The following is a 9,916-nucleotide window of genomic DNA, read 5'->3' as shown; positions in this document are numbered from 1 at the left end:
ACAAAACGTTCATCTTCAACCCTAAAAGAGCCATAAAATATCTTATATTTAACTGCTTCTAATTATAGGTACCAGAACCAGACGTTATAAAAGGTGCGTTAGTCTTTTAAATAGGGTCACGAGGAGCTGGTGTCTATTTCCAGTTGTGTTTGTGGGATCAGTGGGGCTCACACTTGTCCTTTACAAGGACATAGAGACAAGCATTCACACTCACAACTAAGGAAAATTTAGTGTCACCGTTTAATGTATTTGGACTATAATGTAGAAGGAAAACCCAAGCAGGCAAATGCAGAACAGTATAAAACAAGCTGAGTTTCATAATGTAACTTTGTGTCCAAAAACATCCATTAGACGGGCCACTGAACTCATCAAAGGAACAATATGAGGCCTATGTTTATCTCTTGAAGCTTCTCTTCTGCAGCAGACACAGGTGTGAACTGAGAGCTAGTGTGTGGGGTGCTATGTGTATGGGGGTGGGGCTACTGTGTGGGAGCGAGTGGCACAGGTGGCATGGAGCCATGGCGGCGCTGAGGGCACCGGATCGGCATGTGGCATACAGCCAACCACACACAACATATGTCAAAAAAGGGGGATGGGGGGGCTAATGATTTTTCCAAGTACCACATGGGTTCGCAAGTCTCCTGACTTGCATCGGATGCTATCAGGATGTCTGTCTGTCTCACTGCCTCTCTGCCATCTGAACAAAGGGCTGTCAATGGTCAGACTGTCAGTGCCAAGATGATAGGCATAAGATACAATTAGGATTTCATCTCTCTCTCTCACCCCCCCCCCCCCCCCCACACACACACACACACACACACAAGTCCATCTTTCTATCTTTACAGGGACTTTGCATTGACTTCCATTCATTTTTCCTTCATATCTTCAGCCTAACACTGACCCTTACCCTAAACCTAACCCATCCTCAATTCACACCTTAGGTCATTTTCACACCTGATAGTCCAGTAGACTCAGTTCAGTTGGGGACCAAAATTCAGAACATTTGTTACATTTCAGCTGGTGCAGTTTGCATTCACACTGCACTGAGTCAATTGAGCCAACCTGTTCCCCCCCTCGTCTGTGGCGGCGTTGCACCGAGAACTACTGAAGAAAATGACACAAAAACTTCTGAAAAAGACGCTTCTTCTTCTTCTTCTTCTTCTGGAAATAAAAACAAAAACGGAGTGGCATCAAATTTTAGCAGTTTTAGGAGTTCTGTTGTGTCATTTTTCAACAATGGACTCAGCATGAGCAGAAAATGAGGCAGAAGACCATGGAGAATGCTGTTTTTCACACAAGGTGGCTGACGGCTCCATATGAGATGAGAGAAATGCGTGTTTGTTTGCCCTGCGCTGTAGTCCACTTCCTGCTTTTGAAGCGGTCTCCGGTCCGCTTGCATTCACACTGCATTAGAACCACACCAGAGTTCACTTCAACTGAACCGAGACCTAGATATTTAGGTGGACCAGAGTTCACGTTTTTGGTCTGCATCAGTTAGATTGCACATTCACACCTCCCCAAACGGACTAGAGTTTGATTAAAGCGGACTAAACAGGGCTTCTGTGAACACACCCTTAAAGTCCTACACCTAACTCATAAATGGCACGTCTTCTTATGGGGCCCAGGCTTTGGGCCCCATAAGAAGAAGCTGGTTCTCACAATGTCGTATGTGTTGGAAAAATGGGTCTTACAAGGTAAAAATACAAAGACACACACAGGCTTGAGCTTTCACACAAATGCCCACAAGCTCAGTGCCAGCTTGTGTCATTATCATATTCATCAATTATGTAAACTGTTATCTGAACGCTAAATTACACACACACACTTACTACCCCCCCCCCCCCCCCCCCCCCCCCCCCCCCCCGACACACACACATTCTACAAAACATGCATTTTAATGAGCTGCCATGGGGTTCGACATGACCTCTGCATCACCTCTAAACACACAGACGCACAAACATACAGGTGTCTGACAACACATAGCAGTGGGCGCTAAGCATGTCTGTGTTAACATGCAGACAAAAAAAAAACAGGACAGAATTTATGAATTTTGGAGATGTTTTTGTCCACAAAACTCTTCTGGATTTAGATAAATAATTTGTTTGAGTTTGATGTGAGCCAATCATACAGTAATGTGACTACATGGTGTGGAATGAGTAAATATTTGCAGACTACACGACAATTATCCTCCTAAAATGTTTACATTTGCTTGTCTTTGCTTCTAATGGGTACGGTAGGTATTTTAATATACAGATAAACATTATGGAAAGTAATATTCAGAGTTTATTTATGTCCATATTGTTAAACTGATTAAGACACAGCCTAAATACTCAGAGGAACAGTTTGTCTCATTTGGCCTGTGTCAAGTAGAGGTAGAAAGGTGCAACTTGTTTCAAAGCTAAAAGTAGCTAAATGTTAGCTGAAAGTTTAAGAAGAAGAATGGTAGCTGAAAACAAACAAACAAAAAAATAGAGCAAGCCTGTTTAAGTAGATTTTGTGAGAACAATTTTCTGAAGAACTTGAAGAGACCTTTATGTAATTGTATGTGGAAAACATTTTTAAATAAACATAAATCTTTAGAACATTTCAATGTTTACAAAAAACACAAGTCCTAGATCCCATCTCCTGAAAAAATGGAACCTTTTGTTTCACAAACGGCTTAAACAGCACAAAGTATGCAGAAGTACAAAAACACGTGCGTACACACAACACAGAAACAAACAAATCAAATCAACACAAAGAACCTCTACATAACTGTTTACAGCAACAGTGTAAAGATTTGGTGATGACCCGCTCTGAAGAGATGTTCTATAAGGTGACAGTAATCTGCTTTACTACAGGGCTCACTTGGACTACACCAGAGGACTCCAAACTACGACACGTGGGTCATTTGCAGCTCTTGGAGTGATTTTGTGTGACTGCAATTTCAAAATGATGTACTGGAAATTTTGGCACGCAAGCTAAAGAGGCTGATGCAGATGTAAACGTTCTGTAAATTTATTGGTCATCATTCCATCCATTATATTTTACCCACTTCTTCCATTTTGGGTCACGGGGGTCGCCGGTGCCCATTTCCAGCAATCACTGTGCGAGGGGCGAGGGACACCCTGGACAGGTCTCCAGTCCATCACAGGGACACATAGAGACAAACAAACATTCACTCTCTCACTCACACCTAGGGACAATTTAGAGTTACCAATGAGTCTAACGTGCATGTTTTTGGTCTGTAGGAGGAAACTGGAGTACCTGAAGAAAACCCACGCATGCACAGAGAGAACATGCAAACTCCACCCAGAAAGGCCCCCGGACCGGGATTTGAACCAGGGACCTGCTCGCTGAGAGACAACAACTCTACCAGTTGCATCACCGTGCTGCCCTTGGTCATACATATTCAATTCAATTCAGATGAATTTATTTAAATAAATAATAATAAAAGTGAATTAATTTAAATAGTGCCAAGTCACAACAGAGGTTATCTCAGGGCACTTCACTGAAACATTCACTTACATTATAAATGCCAATTATTAAAGTTATCTGTCTAAGGTAGGTAGAAGAAAATATATACATAGGGTGAGGCTCAGCCATTGCACTCCAGTTGTGCCAACACCTGTGAATTCCCCAAACATGGGAATCTCAACATCATAATTTCTGATGGTGGCCACAGCAACTCTGAATGCACATAACACATTCAATTTTACAGAAACTGACCTTAAATTAGCTGTGGTAGTAGTTGAGCCTGAGCTCAAATGAGGGCTAAAAGCTCATCCTTTGTTGTTTTTTTTTAAATTAAAATCAGCCCTGTTTGTTAGCAAGATATCTATTTTTTTCATTCAACCTTTATTTATAATTAGTCTCACTGAGTCAGGAGGACTCATTAACAAGAGAGACCTGATTTAGACAAAACACAGATGAGGTACAGACAACAATAAACAGCCATTAAATGCATATAAAATATAAATTAGATAAATGTAGAGATATAAAATAAAATAAAATCAAGCTACAGTAGTACTTAGTTATACTTAGTTCGCTGTGGCGACCCCTAACACAGGGAGCCGCCGAAAGAAGAAATAATTTAAAAAAAATTAAAAATCAAGCTACATTATAAAACAAGGTAAAATACTAAAAACAGGAACATGTCTGCATTGATTTTTCCATTGGACTTATCAATAGTTTAAAATCCCTTAGAGAGTTCAAAGAATGAAGCACTGAAGACATTTTCATGAAACTTGAGACAATTAATGTTAGAAGTTTAGGTAGAACTGATTTTATGTTTGTAGTAAATTCAGTTCAAGATGGCTGCCACAGCCTGGCTACAACTCAGTCAGTTTTACAGATACAGAGTTAAAATCTGATGTGATAGTTGAGAGTCAACCCCCAGAGATACTGTGAGATTTTCCATTCAGTCCATTCTTTACTTACTTTTTCCATGCAGGGTCATACAGAAGCTGGGGTTTATCTACAGTATTAGAATGAGGGTTGGGGGACACCCTGGACAAGTCACAAGTCCATCACAGAGACAGAGAGACATTCACACTCTCACTAACTCTAATTAACACTAGTGATAATTTAGAGTCATGAGTTAACAAGTAGGAGGAAATTGCAGTACCCCCCCTCCCCCCCACCCCCAAAATAAAAATAAACCTAGCACACACAGGTGTGCATGAGAACATGTAAACTCCATCTAAGGCCAGGAGGAGAACCTGTCCTTCTAGTTGTGAGGTGACAGCTCTATTCTCTGCACCACATATCTTGGCATTATGTCATTTTTGGGGGTTTGACCAAAATGGCTTTAACTCAATAATTTTTTTCAAAACAAGATAATCTTAGTTTTAAACCTTTGCATAAAAGTTAGCAGGTGATATCAGCTCTTCAAGGAACGCCAGGCCTTTATTTTTTATATTTTACTACAGAATGAACGAAGCCACGTGAGCTGCTAGTTGACAGTCACTGGATGTGCTTCTGGAGACTGATAACTTTGTTGTAGTGAAATGAGTAAAGTTCACTTAACCATGCTAATAAAAAGAATTAAGTAACAAGACAAGTAGTTGCTAAATCCGTCTATCCAACCATCCATTATCTTTTACTCGTTTTTTCCATTTTGGGTCACGGGGGGTCGCTGGTGCCCATGCCCAGCCATCACCGTGCGAGAGGCGGGGGACACCTGGACAGGTCTCCAGTCGATCACAGGGACACATAGAGACAAACAAGACAAACAACCATTCACTCTGTCACTCACATCTAGGGACAATTTAGAGTCACCAATCAGTCTAACATGAATGTTTTTGGTCTGTGGAAGGAAACTGGAGTACCTGGAGAAAATCCACACATGCACGGAGCGAACATGCAAACTCCACCCAGAAAGGCCCCCGGACCGGGATTTGAACCAGGGTAACCTCCTTGCTGAGAGGCAGCAGCTCTACCAACTGCACCACTGTGCTGCAGTACTTGCTAAATCCAAGGGTGATAATGGCTGTGGCAGCACACGGAGCTAAAAGTGGATGGGGAATTGAGCCAAGGATCATGCCTGGCAATATTTTTTAAATGATACCCTTCCAACCCAACATTGATTGTGACGGAGTTGCCAATCCAAATGTTGCTGAGGGCAATACTGTCTAGATATATTAGCTTGGATTGCTATGATGGTGTCAAATGGAAACAAACAAATTTTGGATTTCTTCCACTCCTGTGTGCAAAACAGAACAAGTTATTAGAGCCATCACCCTGCATTTTAAACCAGCTGTCTAATTGGTGTTATTTAAAATCAAAGCTGTTCCTAAGATGCTGTGGTGCTAAAAAATGGCAGAATGTGTAAGAACAAATATAATGAATGTCTACACAATAAGAGCCTGATGAAGAGACAAAGAGCGAGACATAGCTTTCATTTGCCTCTCCTGTTTGCTGACTAATGAGGGAATAATTGAGTGCGTCTCCCTGATTAGTGCCAGACTAGGCCCCCTGAAAAGACAGAAAGACAGGAGTCAGGTCTTTCTTTCTCTCTGCTTTATCATCCAATCTGATATCCTCTCCACCCTCCACTGGACAGATACTTATCACTCCAGATACTACACATTATCCCATCCCATACACTGAAACATTGCGCAGTCCAATTAGACAATGACTGCTCCATAATTGGCCAAAAGGACATCGACAATGACTTTAGCTGCAAAGAGATTAGGGAGAAAGAACAGGAAACATGATTTAGTTAAGAAATTAAATAAAAGCAGGAAAAAAAGCATTTTATTTGGTCAGCAATTACATTGTGAGGCTGAGGTGTCCCTGAAGAAGAAAAGTTTTGGCAAAAATAAAATGCGATGAATGAAAGTGATTAACTGCGTACCTCCCCAAAACAAATTGTGCAGAAAATATGCAGCAAATTAGAAAGTAAAACTTTTATATACTGCTCGTGATTCAGATTTCAGCTCAGTATCTTTAAAACTGATTGAGTTACAGTAGTTGTCTTTGAGTATTTAGAAAAGGGCTATAAAAATAAAATGCTTTATTAAATGTATTAGTCCCTTGTTTATTTCGGGGGTTACGTTCCACACACCCCTGCAGTAAGTGAAACACCGTGAAGTAGTGACATTGTATTTATTTTAGTATTTATATATATATTTAAGGATTTATCAACCCTTTCCACACTCTTGCAATATTCTAAACTCTTAAACCTATATGTTACTTTAACAACATACATACATGTATTGTATAGTACTACAAAATTTTATATGGGTACTCACCAGCCTTGGTCCTTTTCTGGTTCAGTTCTGATCGGCTCTCTGCAGCTGTTGAAGATGCTTTTAGAGAGAGCCGGACCTTCAGATAGCCAGCACAAAACCACAAAATGGTCCTGATCGAGTCCAAATAATCCAGAGGAATCCAGATGAATAAAGTCCCGGTGAGCTCCGGAGAAAACACCGGACCTCCAAGCAACGTCTCCCCACATGAGCGGCTCCATGGGCCAGCAAGCAGCACTCAGATTGACCAATGAGGCTGAAAGTAGTCCTGGTCCAATTACCTGTTGGTTCCGTACGACTCTCTGCAGCCACTGAGCGCTGAGCACTATGAATAAGGACCGAACTTTTTAGTCAGGTTTGGATCTGATCAAAACTTTCCCTCCATTTTGGCAGAAAGCAGCGGCCGGAAGCAGTGTTGGCTTCTGGGTAATGTAGTTATTTTGACTGGTGATACAGTGTAGGCTTATTGAAAGAAAACTACAAAATGACGGTGCCTGTCCAAATTATTTTTTTCATTAACTTTTTATCTGCACCGTCCCAATCATGTGAGTAATATTAAAGTTGACAATCATTGAAAAACTGCGAAAGAGCGAGTCCGCGATGTAGTGAGGGACTACTGTATAGACATTTCTGAGTTTGCTCAGTTTGATAAGCTGCTTTGGCTGTGGTTCATAGGATATTTTGCTAACAGAGCAGCAGACGCTCACACGAATACAGGGAATTACATCATAGAAAGTCTTACCGCCATAAAAGATGGATGATAATAAACATGGGTGATTAAATAAAATGCAGAGAATATTATGATCTGTGCATTTTGATTTTTCTTCAATGGTTTTGTTTAGAGATTTATTTTCCCTTGTTGTTTATATTTCATCTCTGTGTTTTAGGATCTTGATGTTTGAGTTGTATTATTTGTGTTTGCCTGTTATCAGTTTGGTTCCCTGCTCATGCCCCGCCCACTCTCACCTGATCTTTGTTGTCTTCCCCCAGGTGTTTGTGATTCTGCCTCATTAGTGTTTCTCTATATTTTGTGTTTATATATTGTATTGAACATCATCTGGATGTCATTTTCGTCCTTATGTTATTCCCAACCCTGTGAGTTTTTATGTGTTTCCTGTCTGCCACGTCAGCACTTTCTTTTCTAGTTTTTGTTAATAAAACTGTTTTGTCTTAAGATCTCTGTCCAGTCTCCATTCTGGGTCCTAGCCCTCCACTAACTGTCTGACTGGTTGAAACACAAATAAATGTACAATCTAAAACATGTTTGACACTTTTAATGATGAATCTGTGCAGGAGCCTCTGGTTCTTCAGTTAAAACAGATAAATGAAGAGAGAGGAGGTCAGGATGGAGTGAAGGCAGAAGTGAAATGTCTGACATATATCATTTCTCACCTCTCCTGTTGTAAACATCAAGTCTGTGACAGCTTAGTATCATCAGGTGATGATTTACTGAAATAGAAAATAATTCTGCTGGTAAATAATCAGGAAGTATTGTCTGCGAAGACACAATGTTTCAGAATAGACACGTTTTACATAATAATGATTTTTCTTTGTGAACATCATAATACTTTTGTTGAAATGGACATTTAAACCACAACCTGTGTGAAAAAAGCGATCCATCCTCCACTTGTAGAAAAAAACTAGCGTATTTTTTATTTTTTTAATTTTTTACATGTTCCTCTTAGCAGTCGTCTCTTGTGATTTATGAAACTAGAGAAAAGGGTAAGCTCACACTCGTACACAAAAGCACAACCCTGATGGTGCAGCGCCTGAAGCCACGGTGTGTGTGTGTATGTGTGTGTGGTGTTTGTGTGGGATGAGTGCCAGTCTTGGCATGGCTGGATGCCTGTCTGTTGGCCTCCTGAGAGGGGACCAGGGGCACAACAAATTGGCACACTACACTTCTAAATCCCACCTGCGTGTGTTTGTGTGGAGAGCAGACTAATATCAGTGTCTGTCCATGCATGTGTGTGTGTTTCTGCACAGAGAAGGCATACATGTTGTGTTTGAAACCTTCTGGCTGAGAGCAGCATCAGCTGTGGATTTGATGAAGGAGAGAACTTTACAATTCTCTAGATTGTGTTGTTTGTTTTTTACTTTGTCTCTTTATTTTACCCTTTTAGTCTTCATTTGTTCAGACTTCCTCTTGGCTTCCTTTAAGCCCTTTCACGCACTTTATTTTGTAACAGCAACCAAATAATTTGCACATTTCAACCTAAGCTGAAGCTGTATCTGTACAAGCTGCACCTTGAAGGAATTTCTGGCAATGATTTGCATTAGACTCTATTCATCCATCCTCCCTCCCTCATTTTCAGGTCGAGGGGCAGTTGGAGCCCATCTCCAGCTGTCAGTGTACAAGAAGCAAGGGACACCGTAGACACTTCACAAGTCCATCATAAGGACGTGTAAAGACAATAAAGACAAACAACCTATGACACTCACACCTTGGGACTTTGAGTTACAGCTACCCTGGCATGCATGTTTTTGGTCTGTGGGAGGGGAAAGGCCGGGAGGCGGTGACCTTCTTGCTGTGAGGCGACAGCTCCAACAACAATACAGACAGCAGCAGTTTGATCACAAGACTGTGATTATTAGACAACAAAATCAGGTTTGTATGTCTGGCTCTGTCCTCAAGTGGTTCTCATGTTACCTGTCTGACCAACGTTGTAGTGATTTTGCATGTAGGATTATGTCAGACTGTCAGGTTGCCTTGTGGCATACCTCAGGTCTCTGTTCTTGTACTTATTTTATTTATATTATACAACAAGTTCTCCATTACTTCAAAAACATCAGGAAACAACCAGAGCGTCAGTGTTTACACTTTTAATAACGCCTACATTTTATTCCTAATTTATTTTGTTCCACTTCTCAAGTACTTCTTTTAGCGCTAACTACTGATAAAATCAGCAAAACATTTAAAAGCTTTAGACGCTCACAAAGAGGAGGAATGCTAAGAGAAGAATGAAGGACAGGAGAACAAAGAGCAGAGGACAGAAAGCTCCGGCAGAGAGGGAGAGACAGAGAAGCAGGCACAGATAATCTGTAAACTCAAAGGAAGGGAATGTCATTGATCTCCCAGAGGACAACACAATACACTGCACTCAATGTTAGCAACAGGCCCACACACACACACACACACACACACACACACACACACACACACACACACACACACACACACACAC

The 9,916-nt window shown here is 41.0% G+C and overlaps 1 pseudogene; it reads left to right on the top strand.

The window, feature by feature from the left end:
• Positions 1-3,526: 3,526 nt before the first annotated feature.
• Positions 3,527-3,662, top strand: LOC119410444 (annotated as a pseudogene).
• The last annotated feature ends 6,254 nt before the right edge of the window (positions 3,663-9,916 follow it).

Source organism: Nematolebias whitei, chromosome 5 (genome assembly GCF_014905685.2).
Source record: "Nematolebias whitei isolate Nwh7 chromosome 5, NemWhi1, whole genome shotgun sequence".
Lineage (NCBI taxonomy): Eukaryota > Metazoa > Chordata > Actinopteri > Cyprinodontiformes > Rivulidae > Nematolebias > Nematolebias whitei.
The sequence above is the reverse complement of the archived record's forward strand: the minus strand, read 5'-3'. Positions and strand labels throughout refer to the sequence as shown.